This window comes from Rhipicephalus microplus, chromosome X (genome assembly GCF_043290135.1).
Source record: "Rhipicephalus microplus isolate Deutch F79 chromosome X, USDA_Rmic, whole genome shotgun sequence".
NCBI classification, from domain to species: domain Eukaryota; kingdom Metazoa; phylum Arthropoda; class Arachnida; order Ixodida; family Ixodidae; genus Rhipicephalus; species Rhipicephalus microplus.
The window spans coordinates 99,657,011-99,676,540 of record NC_134710.1 but is presented as its reverse complement, the minus strand read 5'-3'; the positions used below and the strand labels follow the sequence as shown (position 1 = coordinate 99,676,540).

At 43.9% G+C, this 19,530-nt stretch overlaps 1 protein-coding gene across 2 annotated transcripts in view; it reads right to left on the bottom strand.

The window, feature by feature from the left end:
• Positions 1-19,260, bottom strand: part of LOC119176308 (uncharacterized) — an 83,142-nt gene extending 63,882 nt beyond the window's left edge. For both annotated transcript variants that reach the window (XM_037427527.2, XM_075877321.1), the window contains exon 1: positions 19,014-19,260. The gene's annotated coding sequence lies outside the window, so the exon portion shown is untranslated. The remainder of the gene's footprint in view (positions 1-19,013) is intronic.
• Between the last annotated feature and the right edge of the window lie 270 nt (positions 19,261-19,530).

Below are 19,530 nucleotides of genomic sequence, written 5' to 3'. Positions count from 1 at the left end.
CGGCTAGAACAATTTTACTTGTTTGGACATGTTACCTGCCGCTCAATCACCTCTCAAAGGGTCGGGTTTGAGTCGATTTCTTTTGTGTTTTAAGTGTGCTTGCGCTTTGTGTTCGTGTTTTGTGTTCTGCCAGTGCTTCTGATTACAAATATGCGCTATACTCAAGCGAGGACGTGAGGCTTCGAATCATGGAGCACTCACCAGGTATGTACCACACTGCTGCTGTCGGCACTTTGTTATCACTGCGTTCATGTTTTTCCTACTATGTGCACGATAAGTGAGCTTTTCTTTACGTGGCAACCCAGTTTTTCTGTAGTATTTTAGCAGTGTAAAGGCAAAGTTGAGCGAAGTTAAGAGCAGAGAAGTTTTTCTTTTGTGTGGAGTGTGAAGCATGCACACGCAGCCGGAATTCAGCGGCAGATTTGAGCAGAGTTGTGGCGGCGGTCGCCTCTGTCAGCAGTGGTGTTGGAGAGGACCTGCTTGCGAGTGACCACTATTTTTGTTTAGTATTTCTGGGACGTTTGTTAGCTGTAGGCGTTCATCATGCCTAGGGCACGTAAGCTTGTTCATATTGTGCGCTATTGAAGTGAACGTGTTTATAGCAGTTTCATCTGCTGTATCTTGCATTTTAAACAGCTACAGTATCGTTATATGTTATTACTACTATCAGAGATGTTTTTCTTGCGGGTGGCCGAATGTATGCTGGTGTATGCATCTGCGCCGGCACGCGTCTTTATAAACAACTACCGTGATATTCGCCGATGTATGGTTCCTCCAGTTGATGCGTGTTCGTGTGCAGCAAATTGTATCGTCTTAGGTATGGCTTGCAAAGGTTGCCTTACGCTTAGGTGTTCATGCAGCTCATTTAGTAAAATTTTAACTTACGGTATACACCAGCAATATATAGGTTGCCTCATGGGTCCTGAATCCATGCATTTTAGCCATTCGCCCACCTTGAACGGTATTTTCGAATGAATATTTCATGGCTAAATGTAGCCGAATCGCTGTACCTTACTGTGTGAGCACTAATTTAGTTCACACGTTCGAGCACCATCGATTTTACTCTGCTTGTTTCTACTATGTTTGAATTTTGCTATTTTGTTTTGATTTGGTTTATTAAATATGCTATTCTATGTGCCTCACCCAACATTGGTGTTGAAGCTCTGCTAAACACTTTTACATGTATCAACATTAATAATAGTTTAGAGCACCACCTACAATGACATTTTCTTATTAATGACAAGCCTAACGGTATATCGGATATAGTCAATTCTTTACACATGTGCTACCAGATGTTAACGGGATCTGTGGTATATGCAGAATGAATATTTTATTAAACACTCAAAACTCACGATAACGTTATACATCACAGTATACATGCATAAGTCATGCATGTACTGCTGTTATATGTAAACTTGAACACCGCATTTTTTTTAGAATAATAAATATAGACTGCAAGTTTTCAAGTTATTGGCACTTAAGGAATTATACCAATTCAGAAATCAGTTTCATCAAGTTTTTATAGTGTGTTGCTAAATCGCGTTCAATAGCTTCCAAGATTCCAGTTCCCGGAGATTATTGCAGAAGCTTTCATGCTTTATTGAGATGGTGTGTGGTTCAAGGTGGGTGCCTCGAATGTCTTAGTATTTCTACTTTTTTTTTCATTAGACAGCCTGTGATGCTTAACTGAGGGGTACTGCATTTTTATCCAACTAGAATAATTTTAACTGATGACCATAATTTGGCAGCACACAATAGTAATTTAGTGACACCAATTTCAGACATTATAGGTATATTTTTCCCAGTGTGAACAGCCTGAAGAGAGCTACATTAGTTGTATTTGAAATGAAACTCATATTTAATATTATATGTTACCTGTAATGGATACTTGATAAAAGTGCATACCATCATGTATGTGTTGTGGTATCAATGAGTTTGCTGTCAACGCACTATACACGAGCACAATTAAGCATGGTTTCGACACATCTGTGATGTGGAAATTGCATTTTCTTATATAAGGTTGCAACTGTGTTCGCCAAGAACATCAAGAAAGGTTTTCTTGTAACATCTGTAGTTTGTGTACATCCTGCTTCTTTTAAAACACATTATTCCAAATCATTTTAAATAGACTGAAAAATTCAGTTTTGTTAAGAGACACATGTCACTAAATTGTTTTTTCAGTGTCTCTATCGCAGCCTATGCATCCACCTTGTACGAACTGAGTGTGAAAGAATTCCGGACAAGTCTGTCTTCAATGATGGTTCGTGGAAAAGTTGGCTACTGATGTACAGCCACTGCACATGGCTTCTGTTTCCTATGGAAAGGAGGGAACTTCATTGAGCAAGCTGGTTGCTGTATTCAAGTAGCTCACATGTTCAGGATATTCAAAATCAAACCTTTTGTTTTTCTTTAAAAAAGTCAGTGCTGTGAGTTGTGTGTGTGTAAAAGCCACCTTTGCAGATAGCTATGGGTTCAGGGGGACACAATGTGCAACAATAATTATCAATGTCAGCCATGTCATTGAATATAAGATTCAATAATGAACTAATTAGTGACTGCAGCAGGCGGCCAAGCACCTAACAAAATTCGAGGCACTCACATTTCTACATAGGTCCAAAAAATTCTGGCATGCCTGTGCACAGATATCCTGCTGTAAAGTTTTCGGCTTGCATGATTTGCTGCACAGTGAGCACTAGCAAACAGCTACTACTCCCTGAGGTGCCGCATATAATCTGACCATGGGTTGAAGTCATAGGCAAACATTATAATGGTTACCTTTTCACTACCCACTGATGATAGCAAGCACTGACTGCTCGTCCCACCAGGGAATAATATTTTGCCGATCCTCACTGCCTTGCATGCGCGATTACGAAAAACACAATTGAACTTTGGAGTGGAATATCTCAGAGCATAGACATCCTCGAAGAATTTCGCCAAGTGAAACTGTGTAGAAACACGACTGCCACAAACTTTTCTATGCAAAGATACCCACTTATTGTTGCCACCAAAATTTCGCTATTCTTAGTTGATTGGGCAGCTGACAGCATTATTGTCTTACTTTTGTGCCCCCCCCTGGACACATAACTTATCTGCAAAGGCGGTTTTCTGTTCTTAAGACTGAATTTTAATGCAAGCCTAAAACATGTCTCTGAATGTATCAGTGCTGCTTTCTAGATATTTACTACACTTTTCTTTTGTAAACATAGTGAGTGTACTGCCCTTAAGACTTGTAGGTCATGTTTAAATTTTGTGTATGTGCAATTTGTCCCTTAAAATTGAACTTTTTGTATTGCAATAAGTCTGTAGCAGATCAATAATTTCATTTTCACAGTAATATTGACTGAATATTTTGTTTTATTATGTTTTTGTAACCTTAGTTCATTCCCTTCTCGAATTCAATGCCGTAAGTGCAATAAAGTAATTTTATAGTGTCATACTTAATCATACCTAACTTTGCCAATATCTAACCATTTTTAACATTGTTAATGATAGCTGTTTAACATTGTTAATGACAATTGACAGAAGGCATTTTGGAATATTGTAACATATTTTACTTCACTGTGTCGTTTGAGCAAGTATTTTGGGATAGAAATAGAATTTGGGGTGTTGCAAGAAGCAATTTGCTTGTTAAACACAGCTTTGCGGTGATCCCCATTAATTTCAACTACTCATGGGTCTAATACCCGTGCCACACGGGCATAAAAAACGACATTTGGTGGCGAAGGCCTTCAGTTCCCGAATGACATTTGTTTCGCCGGCGCTGCTACACGTCCAAAGCGAATGACATTTGACTTGGTGATGTCGATCGCAGCACCTTCCAAGTGAGCATTGGGGGAATAGCAATAAAAAAATAAACAAGCGTTTACAAGCTTCATACACATCATATAATCATTAAAAATAGAAATAAGCATATTACGCTGTCTTAAGTTGTAGTTTCTTGCTTTGTTTTACGACGTTTCAGCCGACCGTAGCAACCTAAGCCAACACTAGTCAGATCCACAGCGTAATTAGAAAATGGCGCCTGTCGCATCGCACCTGTCGCATCTCTCAAAAAATGTTCGCAGAGTTCATTTTTTCATGGCAGCACTTGTGTGTTTCCGTGCAAAGCATCGCGCTCAAGAGCAGAGATGAGTTATTATGCGTCAGCTTCAGGACATTGAACTTCAATTAATTTTAAACCATTTCAACCTGATCTTCGTGCAAAGTTCAAAGCACATTTTAAAAAGTTTAGTGCAAATAAAAGACGGGAAGTTTTATTTTTAGCTGAATATGATTTGTTTTATTTACTTTAAGGTAAATCGCACTTCGCGAGCAGTGTCGTCGAGAGTAGGCATTTCTCAGTCAACTGAGTTCTGGCGAAGGCATTTGGTGGCGAATGGCATTCGGACGAATGCCATTTCGTTCGCCCGTGTGGCACCGCGCGAATGGCAATAAATCTGAAGGCATTCGGGGGTAAATGCCATTTTCTCTGCCGTGTGGCACGGGTATAACATGCCTAAATTTAAGCACACTGGATGAGAAAAAAAAAACCAATTGTTCAACTGCTGCTTTTTGACTGTAACAAATTTTCTACCTTCATACAATTGCTACTGGGCCAATAATGTGTTTGCAAAGCGAGCCTACTAATTTTCGTTGCACTGATACAAGTCTGATCCAAGAAAACAGTTTGTGCCTTCTGTATGTGTACAGGTTCCTGGACCAAGTATCTGGCCAGCACCTCAATTGCTTTGTATAATCACAATTAATATAAAGCATGCAAGTTTCGGGACAAAATATGTTGTCATTGGTATGTATAATAAAGGCTACAAGTATGCAATAACATTTGTTGAAATTTTGCATTTACTTTTGGACGTGCAGAATGAAGCACTTCAGGCAACACCAGAAACAAAAATGAGTTGACGTTTAAAAGCCTGTCTTGTCTCCAAGCAAAACGGATTATCGTAATGATAGACGTCAGTCACTACTTCATTCTTTCAACAAATAGGGCACCAATTTTCCTGGTTAGAAAAGCCAACAATCAATTTGATGTCATATTATGCTGTTGTCCCTACTTGTCACTCTCGGCAGTGAACAGCTAAATGCACCAATTGCAAAACGCTCACATGATGCAACAAATAACTATAGGAAACGCTCAACAGGCTGGTTTGCATGAAAAATAAATGTCTAAAAAAGGTAATAAAAAGCTCTAGCAAAAAGTATTTTTAGAATTCTGGCAAGAAGTTTACTAGGCTTCTAATAATAGAATTATAGTAAATGTTTACAATGGTTCTTTAAGAAGTCTAGGAAGACATTTTTTTTGTATTCTTGCTAGCAGTTTTCTAGCCGTATAATAACGGGGTGTTAGCATAGCTTTAGGAGGTTTTCAAGCTGCTTAGGTTTAAATAACATCTCAAAAAGATTTCTTATATACGGTACCTTTGGACTATCCTTTTTGGATGTTTACTAGAAGTTTTTTAGCTTTCTTGTGTTTCATGGGAAGCCCCAGTTTCATCATCATCTGGGTACCTCTTAAAAAAGGCTGGCTGATCGCTGTCAGAAAATATGTCCTTTGTCTTTCGGGGAAAGAAAAGCTATATTTAGTACACCACCAGCAGTAATAAAATTGTTAGGCGTGAGGTGCTGGCTGCTACATAGCACCAAAATCAGTCACAATTAAAGAAACACTAAAGCGAATATTAAATTAATGTTGATTGCTTAAATAGCAGTCCAGACACCTCATAGTGCTACTTTTATGCCAAGGAAGTGTTTATTTTGAAATAAAATCACGTTTTAATGGTTCACATCGTGTTGACACACTTCAAATTACCCGCCTCAAGTGAAATTTTTCCCGTCAATGTTGCTGCGCACAACACTGTTTGGCTGTACTGCACGGTCGGCGACACTAGTAGTAGTAGAACAAAAGCAGCGAAAGCCCCAGCAGCAACAAGGGCAATTGAACAATTTACTGCCATGGCCTCAGAGATGGTAGGCATGCATGGTTCAACTAGGCCCTGCTAGATGGCACAACCTGTTCAGTTTAACCAGGTGTGCTATTCTGGTCATTGTCGAATTCCACCATGTTGTCACATTCCGCCATTGATCGATGCTAATTGGCCAAGTGAGATGCTACGACCTCTCTGATTGGCTTAAAATGCCACCATTAAGAAATTTTATAATATGGCGGAATTGGACATTGTCCAGAATGGCACCCCATGCAAAAACTGAACTTTTGAACCACTCGCGCCATTCCCTATTGTAACGTCCCGCAGTTCTTTTTTCCATGAATCAAACATAAATGAACAAGCAGCATTTTACTAAGTCTCTTGATGCACTGAATGTTCCTTATTTAGTGCAGCTAGTTCGATTACTAGTGATTAATTGTAGGTGGTACCTCTGACGCACCACGGTGTAAAAAAGTAATTTAGGTGTGGACATTCTCCGCCCGCCGCGAAGGAGAGCGCGTCCAGATAATCTAGGCCTTTGGTACACGCACCAACCGCAGTTTCGTGGGGTTGGGGGTGGGAGGGCTACGACATGGGGGTGTAATATCTCTGACTGGTCCTTTCGCGCTCTAGAGCGCTCTCCTGGGAAAGAGAGAGGCAGAGGAAAGGAAAAGACGCACCTCTCCCTCCCTCTTACGTGAGCGCTCCGAAACGACCATTCAAAGATGGCATAAAAACCTAGCACCACGAAGCGAACGCGCGTTTTTTTTTTTTAAGACGATATTTCTTGGGGGCCTTCAACGGAAAAATTTTGGTCTGTCTGTCTGTACATTTGTCTGTTTGTCCGCCCTAACGATACCTCAAACGGCACTAAACGGCCAACCCCATCCGCAGCGCCTACCAATATTGCTCAAGGTTTATCGTTGATAGTTGTGCGATTGTCGATCAAAAAGCAATTATTGCGCATATCTGAGGCGCCACAACAACGCTTCGATGTTTTCTATGTCTGCCTTTACACTAGAAGAGGCACACACAAGTAACTCTAAGGAATGCAGCGTTTAATCGCGCTGACAGTGCAGCGCGATGCTCAAAAAGGTGTTCCCAACGCTTTGCTACGACGTCACGGTGGTGGCACCTGCACGTCACTTTGCGTTATCCACCTTATCACCTCCGAGACTGGCGCGCATCTTTCTCCGCGGGCTGCACGCCTTCGTTTTCGAAGATAACTGCCAGATGGCACTAGTGTGTAACGTGCCTAGATGCGCTCGTTCGCCTCCGCCGCACGCTCGAGGAACTCTAACGCAGCGCCTGCAGAATACCATTCACAGATTTTCTTGCGCAGAACATCAAATAAATGTTTTGTTCACTCTCTCCAGACGCAAGACTATCGTCTTTCGACGACATTTACAGTCTAACATGTATATTCGGGCCATTTTTTTGTTTTGTTTTGTTTTGTTCACTTCAGACTTCTTTAACCATGCACGATAGCTGCTAGAGATGGAAACTCGTACCGCGTTTTTCGCGACAGAAAAACGCCACGTGCGGCGAACGCCGCTGTTGACTTTGGCTGCGCGGTGCAAAAAAAAAAAAAAAACATTCTTCTAGCACTGATTTCTCACGTGCGTAACAGACGCTACGCATGCAGCTCGTCTTGAGCCGGCCGTGGTTGCGTGGGGGACCACGACGACATGGGAGTCAAGAAGAGGAAAGCGGCGCCAACATTATCTGAACTAATTAAGGTCCCTTTATAAAACAGGTTTCTAATGTAGCGACACCCTCCCCTTTTCTGCTCACTTATTAGAGTTACTGTGTATACCTAAAGGTAGCTCATACAGTATCTCCATCGCTTATGTTTCTGGAGCACCCCCTTAGAAGGTTCAAAACTTACATAGAAAAGCTAATGTTTGGTTCTGCTGCTACGATGAATAGATGCATGTAAATGAAACAAAGGGGAAGGAAATTAGTCGTAGATTAACGTTTACTTATATGAACATAAACGGTACAACAGAAGAGCAAGAGGGATGTGTGTTACTGGGCTGACAACGTTGTGCAGTTCTATATTTTACACTATCGTCCCTAAAATGTACACTTAAACCTACAGTGTACTTACACCACTAGCCATGGTACGAACGCTTGACTAGCAGCACTGCGATGTTTGTTTTTTTTAATGCGCCCATTTTGACAATCGTGATCCCAGGTGATTCTGGTGCGATGCGCGGAACTTCCCAAAAAGTGAGAGTTCTACGGGTGAGGTGTCCCGAAGCAGCGCGTTTCAGCTGCTTTATGCCGCGTTCTAGAAAAAGTGGTTGAACTGGTCAAGCGTGAAATGTTCCTTAAGGCACCTTCATTACGCCCTCCAGCTGTTCTGTACGTGCATACGCACAAGTATTTGTAACAACTGGCGTGTACTATAGACGCGCTGCTGGCGTTTCAACAAAAACCTCGCTTCGCACAAACTCGCTTCGCAGATCCGCGTTGGCGTACGTCGCCGGAGTTGCACGAAAGTGTTCGCGTGAAATGTTTCATAGCTACACTTCACGGTGCGCATCATTTCGGATAGCACGAATTACGTTGACGAGAGCGAAACCGTTTTCTCTTATTTTACTGCAATCCAACATTGTTGAAAAACTCGGATGTTGCGTGGAACATGCAACGCGAAAAAATCTTGGCCGACTTGGCGCCTACACTGGAACGCTCCTCCTATGCAGTTTATGTCCTGGCTACGATTTCGTCTTTCGTCACGGCGAGAATCCGGCTGTAGCCATACGCGCATGCATACTCGTTTTGAACCTTTTGCATAAATAACACCGCCAGCCATTTGCAAGATCACGTGCGAGGAATGCACAAATTACACACGCGGATGGCGGAGACACGGAGGGGTAAGCGAGGGAGTGACGCTACCTTGGAAACTTGTTTTACCCAGGGACCTTAATCTGGTCGCGCCGTCGGGCGAAGTGTCCACACCTAGATTATTTTTTTCTTACGCCGTGCTCTGGCGTAATCGGGATAATTTTGCGAATGTCCTATACTCGTGGCGCATGTGTTCTCGTGCATTTACAATAACTTTTCGAAAGTGGGGCACTACTATTGATAATATTGTCGTTTTAGACCTTGTAACACATTGAGATTTCACTCCGACTTCAATTGTTATGACTTCAGTGTCCCTTTAATATATCCGATTGCGTTCGCGAACAAAGAAGCATTGTGGGCCAACACCCGTTTCTATGGTATCCAACTTTTTCAGATAACCTAAAAGCGTCAATGATAACTCTTCGTAGGTCTCTCGCCTTATGCTACGCAGCTCCCCACATTACCGATAGCGCCATGCTCCGAAAAAGCCTGCAGTTGGGCTTGGGTGCCGACAGCGCGACTTGCCTCTGGGCGCGTCTAGATTTTCAAGCTTTTCGCATATATAGCCAACAGTTCTGCAGCCGCATCGGTTATATCGGCAAAAAAAAAGTTTCATTGTATCGCTGTATTGCAGATACTACTGCAACTTACATGAAAAATGAAGCGAACAACTTTATGGGTAGGTCCACGGGGGAAGAGTATTCTGTGTATACATGTATCCGCTCAATGTACTATGCGCCCGAAAACAGCGGTCACAAAAAAAAGAAACAAAATTAGAAAACGCATGGAATATCAAGACCACAATAACGCCGATGGTTTAATTACTACTACTACTACTACTACTACTACTACTACTACTACTACTACTACTACTACTACTAATAATAATAATAATAATAATAATAATAATAATAATAATAATAATAATAATAATAATAATAACAAAAATATATGATTGATTGATTTGTGAGGTTTAACGTCCCAAAACCACTATTTGTATATGAGAGACGCCGTAGTGGAGGGCTCCGGAAATTTCGACTACCTGGGGTTCTTTAACGTGCACCCAAATCTGAGCACACAGGACTACAGCATTTCCGCCTCCATCGGAAATGCAGCCGCCACAGCCGGGATTTGATCCCGCGACCTGCAGGTCAGCAGCCGAGTACCTTAGCCACTAAGACCACCGTGGCGGGGCAATAAAAAATATAAATAATAATAATAATAATAATAATAATAATAATAATAATAATAATAATAATAATAATAATAACGGAACCATAGTCCGACGGCAGCGTTTCGCAAGGGTGTGGAGTTTGTGGATTCAAAACCTCGCGTGCGCCCGAAAACAACCCTATAGCCGCAGCAGTAGCGGAAAACCCCTTAGACTGGGCATACAACAAGCATTTGACTTACAGGTGGTCGTCAAATGCCACACAAACTCGTAGTGCGGCGTCAACATTTCACAAACCTGTTGACGACAAAGAGTGGTCTGAAAGGTTTCGCCCCATCAACGAATCACTTCCGCGTTGGACCAACACACACAGAACTGTGTTCTAGGTGGTCTTAGTTTGACTCACTTTTCGGCAGAGACGAAAAATGAGTCAGCGGTGGCAGCGAATTGGAGACTGGTGTCGTTATTCACTAGTGATGTCCAACGTAAGAATTTCAGGCAACGCGTGAACTGACTGACATACTCATGCACTCTCCACCTGACGAATTCGCGTGGCTCACAGCAATTCGCATCCCTCTCACTGGGATTCTCGGCAGAGACGCCATTGGCTATATACAAGAGGTTTCAACCGCCTAGAGACTGCGCACCCACAGGGCTCCAACACACGCCTGGCACCGCGATACCTCTCTTCACAATGTGACGTTAAAGCTGAGCAGTGTTATGTGCTATGGTAGAGAGTCAAGTACGTGTACAACATATCAAATAGTCTTTTTGTTATTTTTTTACCCATTCCGCGTATCTTCGCTATTCCTTTTTTATAGTAAAAGACGCACCACTGCCACCTCCTAATAGTTAACTAACGTACGAAACCCCTTTATATTTACATAAATAAAAGCAACCGATGAATGAGCAGCTTCAATCACACGCATTTTACATGCATACTCATCGATGGGTACATATGCGCGTCCTGCATCTCGTGCGGGTTGTCGTAATCATTACTATTCTCCATGTTTTTCAAACATGCCATGGGCGATTCCTCTTAGAAAAGAAAGAAAAAAAAGTAAATACACCTTATTCATTAAACGCAATACCGAATGAATCTAATATGTTTGTCGCGGAAATCGCTAAGTCACATTATAACATTTTTTCCCCTTGGAATTGGTGACGAATTGGTGAACCAACGGCTTCGCGTGAAATTTACTCAGTCAGGTTCATCGCTTCGCCAACGTTCTATGCCTAATTTTAACATATAGGATGGTTTCCGCATTCACATTTCCAGCCGTTGGCAGCCAAAACTTGTGGTATATGATCATTTTGAAACAAGTAATTTTAAGCATGTATCCCGTACACCATCATGAGAACGTTTCCCTATAAGCGATGTGTCAGAATTAGCAAACAGTTGTGTTTCTTACTAAAACACTAAAATAAACGTTATTGTAACGGGTCGCGCTTCCCTGAGATGAGTTCACGTGTGCAAGGCACGCAACCCGCGCAATGACTGATCAGCAGCAGTACTACCTCACAACACCCGCTGCATGAACCTGTGTCTGTCTAGCAAAGCATAAAATATCCTACGCTGCCCTCTGGTTTCTAGAGGCCCCCTCCACATTCTTTCTTCACCCGCTTCAAGACAAGGCGACAAGCTAGCAGAAAAAAGAAAGTAAAAGAAAAGGCTGTCACAAAAGCAAGCTGGAACGCTCACGCGCGAGCGAAAGAACGAAACAGTAACAAAAAACAGCACTCTCAGAGAGCAGCTTCTTCCCCACCCCCTCCCCGCCAACCGCCCCCTTTCATTCTTGCATCACGGCCCTCAGCCAAAGCGGCGAGGAACACCACCGCCCAGGCCGCGAGCGAAATAACACACCAAGGAAGACTCGCCGTCCGAACCCCCCTCGGATCGGCTCAGCGACAAACTAGGATGGTACGCTCCAAAGGACACCACCCGCTCCCCCCGGTCGCCCACATGGCAGGCGCCGGCGAGCCCAGCCGCCCCCGGGGAGAGCAGCCGGACCCCACCCACCGGCACCCACCACCCCGCACAGCCTTGATGGACTCGCCCTACCGCCAACACCCCACCCCCTCCCGGCGCTGGCGTCGGCGAAGCCGCCGTGTTCTTTGCTACGCAGCCCCACCTCCTCGCACAGGACACGCACACGAGCGGGAAAAACAAAAAGAAGTAAAAAAGCAGATCGAAGAACAGCGGCGGGGGGTACGGGGCGGGGTACAGCCACATGAGAGATAGAAAGTAAAGGGTGTTATTTGGATAGAAGCGCTGGACGTTGGGAGAGCGGCCGGCAACGTCGAAAAAGCAAACAGCTTGACGGGAGTTTGAAAAGTGCTGCTGCTTCCCGGACGAGCACTGACGCATCCCCTCCTCTTTTGAGTACTCCTTTCGGGGATAACAATTAATTCAGCCCCAGCGCCACCAGCAGTGGGGTGCGCCGGAGCCAAAAAGAACAAGGTACGGCCGGATTAGCGCCGCCGAACCGCACAGGCGGCGGGCGGGTTACATTAAAGAGAAGGAAAGGCATCGATTTTTCTCTCCGGCGGAAGGCCGGCTGTTTTCTTCTTTTGTCCGCCCACAGCAGCGAAGCAGGCGGGGGACGGCAGGAGGAGAGAGCAGCCATTTTCGTCCTCCGCGCCTGCGCCTTCAGGCCGCCGTGGTTGAGTATGGGCACTGCCGGCGCTTAGCGACAAGTCTCTCAGGCCGCCGCTTTACGCGTGGTCCTCGTACAGGTGTGCGCCTGCCCTGCTTCTCAGGCGCATCAGCTGTCGGTCACATGATAGCGCGCAGCACACAAGCTCCCGTGACGCAGACGTAGACTAGCTAACCTTTCGTTGGAATTATACGCACGCTCCGCGAAGGAACACCGAAAACGTGCTGGGTACTATGCGAAGTGCTATCGCACATGTAGGCAGACTGTCGAATGCAGTCAAAACCACGATTACCCGCTTCGGTAGCTGCTAGCGTACAGCCGGCGCGTTTACATTTGCAAACGACGTTTAGGCAGTCCAAAGTATTAGAAGATAAGATGATGTAATTCACGTACGCATTATCACATGGGCACAACAATACTAATGATCACCTCCTCGGCTCGGCACAATGCCTCGTTAGGTAGCTCATCATAATCGCGGTAATCATAACCCAGGAATGACAAGAAATATACCAATTTTAAAAATTACGCAGCTACTCTCATGCTTTGTGACATAACACGACGATTACACGCTTGTAGAAATCAGATCACGTGTTTCGACGTTTTTATTTGTTATTGTTGAAAGCCTTACGCAGTCAAACGAACTCTACTCACTACTGTAGCACTTCAGTACCCCAAGGAATTACCATTTATGAAATGGTTCTTGTCCTTGATATTGTTAATGAATGCTTACGTTTAAGTACGCCCTGCTGACCGGTTTAGTTCATTAACTCATGACATCCACACTGCTGCACCAGCGCTCACACAAAGTTCGAGCACTAGCCCAAATAAAGAGTACCAGCACAGAAAGGTGGACGAAATTTCTACTGTGCCCGGTAGCTGGTCACGCAATGATAGCCTCTGCAAGGATGGGAAAAGGTTAATCGAGTAGCTGCACAGGAGACTGCGCAACGCGAAGAAAATTGCAAAGAAATGACAAGGAGACACTGGGCGGAACAATACGACAGAACAGGTGCCTCGTCCATAACCGCGGCGGCCTGCCACACGGTGCTCCCATTCTCTGTTTCTTGGGTATAACGTTCAATTGCAGCCTGCCAACGCTCGGCACTTGTGTTGGGCGCAAGAAAACGCGCATTTTCGGTAGAGAAGTTCCCGCCACTCAATACCGAACTCGAAATTTCGAAGATGCGACTAGAGTTGCGAGTTGAAACGCTGTCGTCTCTCACAGTAGAGCTGAGCACAGGAGGCGCCAGTGGAGAAAGAGAGAGGAAAAAAAAAAAAAAAGAACCAAGGGGGGCGATAGCAAAAAGAAGGCGACTGCTGTTATACTAGGCTGCGAAGATAAAGCGACGCAGCACGCATCAGGATATTACATTTCAACAGTACATCACTCCCGCCTGCGTGAGGAACAACATCGCGAGCCCGCTGTCGCTATGCAGCGCCGATCGCAAAACGAATGACGCCGCTTCGCGCGGTTTATACATACAATCTGGCCGGCTGATCTCCACGGCTGCCATGGCAGCTTCTGGCGCGTTCCCCACAAATTAATACCAGGCGTGAGAATGAAGACGCGTAATACGAGAGCGACTACCTAAATAATTTAATTCGAAATTGTGCAAGCACCTCTCGGGCCTGCTTCGATATATATATATATATATATATATATATATATATATATATATATATATATATATATATATATATATATATGTGTGTGTGTGTGTGTGTGTGTGTGTGTGTGTGTGTGTGTGTGTGTGTGTGTGTGTGTGTGTGTGCGCGCGCGCTCCGCGGAGCCGTGAGCAAACAGTGCCAAATTATACCATTCCCCACCCACCCTTTAACTCTCACTGACACACGAACTACAGGTGCACGGGCTGCGAACCACCAAAAATTGTCCTACAGACTGGCACTCGGAGGCACCATTTTATTTTGAAACCTTCCCCCCCCCCCCCCTACATTCCGATATTCTCATACGTAAGCCCATACAGCACTATGGATTCATGAGCCTTCTAGAGTCCCGCCCAACCATCGCTGGCTCAATATCCAGCCGCCAGCCAAGAAGCGAAGCCGAGACCTCGTATTCATTTAAATGATGCGGAAATCATGCCGCACTTCGAAACATCTTGAAAACGTGTTTTTTTTTTTTCCTTTGTGCTAACATAATTTTCAGAAAAGTTCACTTATGGCATGCAGTACAAATGCATTGAGCTGTATTACTCAGAAAAGCGAATCATAACGTATATCATAAATAAATGACAAAATATATCTAGTGAACCATTGATCTATTGAATTTAGCGCATATATACCAGGAATCAAAACTAGTGATTTCACAAGGAAATTAATTTTGTAACTAGGATATTAGCTCTACAAAACTTATCGTAAGAATTCTCTGTCGCTCTCTATACATTAAAAAAAAAAAAACGAAAGAAGAACACGCCTTTACATGCCTTGAAGCTGAGAATTATCTGGAATGCATGTATTTTCGTGGCAAACTTGGGGGACGAATATTTCAAACCTGGTGTCAGCATTATATTCACTCCGAGTGGCTGCAATTTCTAAACTGTGGTATATGCCGCGAATAAATTAATAAATTAAGCTACAATTTCTAAATTGTAGTATATGTCGCAAATAAATTAATTTAATACTTATAAATGAAACCTTGTTAAGTAAAATATTTATTCTCGTTCAAACAATGTCAGCCTCTAAGTGCGACATATATAGATCAAGAAATCAAGTTACGCAACACGTCACGGGAGAACTCGAAAGAAAATTCTCCGATGACAAATCAACGAGCTCGGCTCGTTTTAGAAAGTACCTTTGTAGTTGACATCTATATGCTAACTAAAAACAAATCCCTAATGAGCGTGGAGTCCGCGAATATTTGAACCGTTGAACACGAGTCGAATAATCATTCGTATTCGACTCCACACCACAACGCAGTATAGTCGAAGACGTCGAATAGACATCGCCTACTGAACAAAAAAGACAGCGTTCATCCGATATGCCTGTGCAAGCCGCGACTATTGCAAACGGGTTGCCGAGCTAACGCGTCGAGTACGCAGCTAATATTTCAATGGCTGATATTCAGTAACGCATGACGCGCCTTCATTGACAGATTCCGAAGTTATTGATCAGTTCAGACAATTATTTCGACGATCTCATCCTGTTTACTGCTCCCTCCATAAAACTACGTGCGGGAGATGTTACCGCTCCTTCAACAACAAATACGTGCAACCACGTGGTGACTTGTAGTTTCCGTGTTTATTATCGTCGTAAAGGTGCGCGAGATACGAGAACTTTTTCGATGTGATGCGGGTTTCGAGTTCTGAATTGCGTTAAAGTATTCAAACGTGTAAATACGGCTTCACAGTCATTTTTATTGATTGTTGTCTGCTGTCATGGCTTTCTTATAGCCTTCTCTGCCATATGATACTAGAACTCGCATTCAATAGGTGTTTAAGAAGCAGGCCAACTTCATTATCGACGTATTATCCGTCAATCAAGCACTCGGTGGCTAACGGCAAGGCACGCGAGTACAACGCAAACCTGAGCGAAAAATCCTGTACGGTACTCCACAACTGGAGCTCATCTAACATGTATGCTTGGAATGCTAACAAAATAAAAAAAAGCTCGAGAAAATTGAGGTCATTTACAATGTCCTCAGCCAGCGCCAGCCAAATTGTTATATTTTAACCTTTGTTTTCTAATAAGCCAAGTAATTATCACTTAACAATTGTGTTAGTTTCGGAAGAGCAATGATGACCGAACCCAGTGTAACTCTTACAATCGTATTATGTACCAGATTTATTATTTTACATCCCGCATATCGCCCCGTACATCGCAAAAACTTGAAGTTTTTTTTTTATACAAGTTGGACACTGTAAGGATGGAACTACTATTAGCAATACTACTTATTATTATTGCCGAAATGACTTCTACGATGATTTACTTCAGACAATCACCGAAGCAGAGCGACCAAAAAGCAGCCAACTGAACGCTGGGCCTCTAAAAGATGTAGAATGATGTTCCTTCTCAAAACCCGAAACACCTCGTACAGCACAACTGAAACTTCAATTTGAGCATCCGTTTGTGATGCCACAAGAAAATTGGCGAACTCACTCGCACGTAATATGACGGCCACTGTTTCATCCTTCGACGAGTGGAAGCTTTGCGAAAAGGAAAAAAAAAATTACATGCACAGAAGCCAAACTATTAAATAACTAAACAAATAAATAAACCAAAAAGTACTGATTGTTCCGGTTTAAAGCGGCTGAAAAGAAGGTCATGCACACCACCTATGAGAAGTGAGAACGGCATTATAAATAGTAAGAAAGAACACGAGCATTAAATCTGCGCTGACGTTCATCGCGCCTGTTTACATTAAAATGACACATAATGGCAAGTTATTGTGGATGTTCAGTTCTGTGGTGGTCCGAGGACCCTCGTATATACATGAGATAGTAAGCTGAGATTTAGTGACTGACCAACGAATGCATGTCTCCATTTAGAACTACAAAATTACGCAACTCCGTTTTACAGCTTTCCGCATTGCCCTTCCTGTCATGCTCTATATATTCGCTTTCACAAAATTGGATTATTTCCGGAGTAGGTGTGAAGTGACTTGGATGCGAAACGCAAAACATTTGTAAAGTTCCACGCATCCGTGCGGCCACATGCTATAGGGCTGTTGCGTCACAGCCGTCTGTTTTGACAAATCCTGAAAACCACCGTAGTGAGCATAATGCGGTTAAGACAAATCTTGAAGGTAAGGGGGTGGGGGGTATTTTAACAGGATATATAGAGCTAAAGAAACGAGATAGCTGGAAAGGGCCAATCAGACTGACTCCCCGGTGGGCGCCCCTCACAATGATGTGATGGGCCAGCATGGGTCCATCCTTGGCCGACGCAAAAGCGAGGCGGATGGTGACGCCACCACGGTCGGGTTCCTTTCCCGTGGGAAAGGAGTCGATTTTCTGCAGACACCCGACGAAGAATTGGTGCTGCGCATGTGCGTAACAGTTCCGAGACTCGCACCGCTTTACGTGGACATGAAACGCATACGGCATGATCAATAATGCGTCCTCTTCCTAGAAGGAACTCAAAGCAGCATTCGACTCCCGAAAGCGCAGTCGGACATGGTTTGGTTAACCAGAGTGAGAGACCGGCGCGCAGAATCACGAGTGCATAGGGTCCGTTGCCGATGAGCGTTCTCGCACTCTTCAGCAGTAGCGCACGTGCGCCTAACAGCTGATTAAATTTCTACGCCACTCCCTCCCTTTCAGAGGCTTTTTTTTTTTTATCTAATTATCCCTTCAAATTTTAGGCTGATATGACTACGCGTTGCAGAGATTTGCCAGGTCCGCGAAAGGCACTGTCGATTGAAGGCAACGGCCAGATTAAACTGAACAACCGATCAGTTCGTGCGATCCGGAGCAACCGAAACATTCAGGAAAGAGACGCTAGAACAGTGAAAGTGAAGCTTTTCACTTTTAACACTACACTTGGCGAAAACCGCCCATATAAACGCATACATTTCTGCTGAGCATCTAATGAAATCAAAGGGGTATTCCACTAGATGAATCGCATTGTGTAAGTGGAAATTCGTCATTTAAATGGTCAGACGGCATTCCGCACGACGAACTTTCACTTTTGTCACGGCAATTCAAAACTAGCCTATACAATTTACCAACCAATCCTAAGCTCTAAAACTTTATTACTTCTTGTAATTTGAATTACGTATCTCATTACAGTTTCATGAATAAACCTGGGCTTCGTTCTATGACGACGTACCTGCATTACATGCTGGGGAAAAAAAAGTGAGCTGACCATGCCTTTACTGTTTATGTACACAATGAGCAAACCACCTGTACGTACGTCACACTGCTACACAATTACAATATTGAAACAACCGAAAGCGGCATCTTTACAATAAGGGCAGTCACGAACGCTTGCGCAATGAAACGAAAATCACGATACAGACGAGAGAAAAGGTGGTATTTCAGTGTGCAAAGCGTAAGCACGGTTTCAGTCGCGACGGTTTAACAGTGTAAAGCAACTCAGAATACCGGCAAACGGACGCACGTGTGAACACAGCCCGAGTGATCAACCGCAAATACTGAGTACTAGGGGCACTCGCAAGGCAAATTGACACTGTCACAACGACAGCTTAAAAATCCTAATTTCTGCAATAGGATTTGCTCCAAATTACAAGATCGGACAGAAACCTTGGCCGTTTCACACAGCATTACATCCGCACACTTCGAGATGCAACATATTCCACTGTTGTCGATCTACGACTGCAGATCCCAGCCATGTTTTTAAAACTCGCGCTATCGGAGTGAGGTGGCCCGTTTTTCGGGCAGCGCTGGTGTTTACAAGCGGTTAGGCTCGGCGCGTACTGTACGTGCGCCTACTCACCCGCACTCCGGCTTGCGCAGTACCCGGCGCTCCGTTGTACGCCACGTTGGAGTTCATTTTTTTTCCACCGGCGAGACGACGCTCCCTGGAATACAGCGAGCGTCTCCTTTCCGGATAGAAACCCTGCCGCCCACTCGAGGAAAAAAGCGTTTCTGCCACCCCCTGCGTACGTGAAGTCCGGCAGGGAGAGCACAGCTGAGCGCAAGAAGCAGCTTCACGTCAGGCCCCCAGCGGTCGTCAAGCGAACCACCAAGCACAGAAGAAACAAAAAGCACAAAATAGAGAGAGAAAGATCGACCAGATCCGTGTTGCCAGACATTTTTCCAAAGCTCGTCGCTATCCGGCCATGCGCGTTTTGCGCGAGAAATGCGTCAGTCATGGCGTCAAATAATAACTATTATGTCTAAAACATACAAGTTCACGTACATTTTACACTGCCGTCGTCGCGCTTAATTCTTTTGAGGAGTTTAGCTTCTAGAGGTTAAATATAATTTACTGGATTTTTGGTAAAATTTAA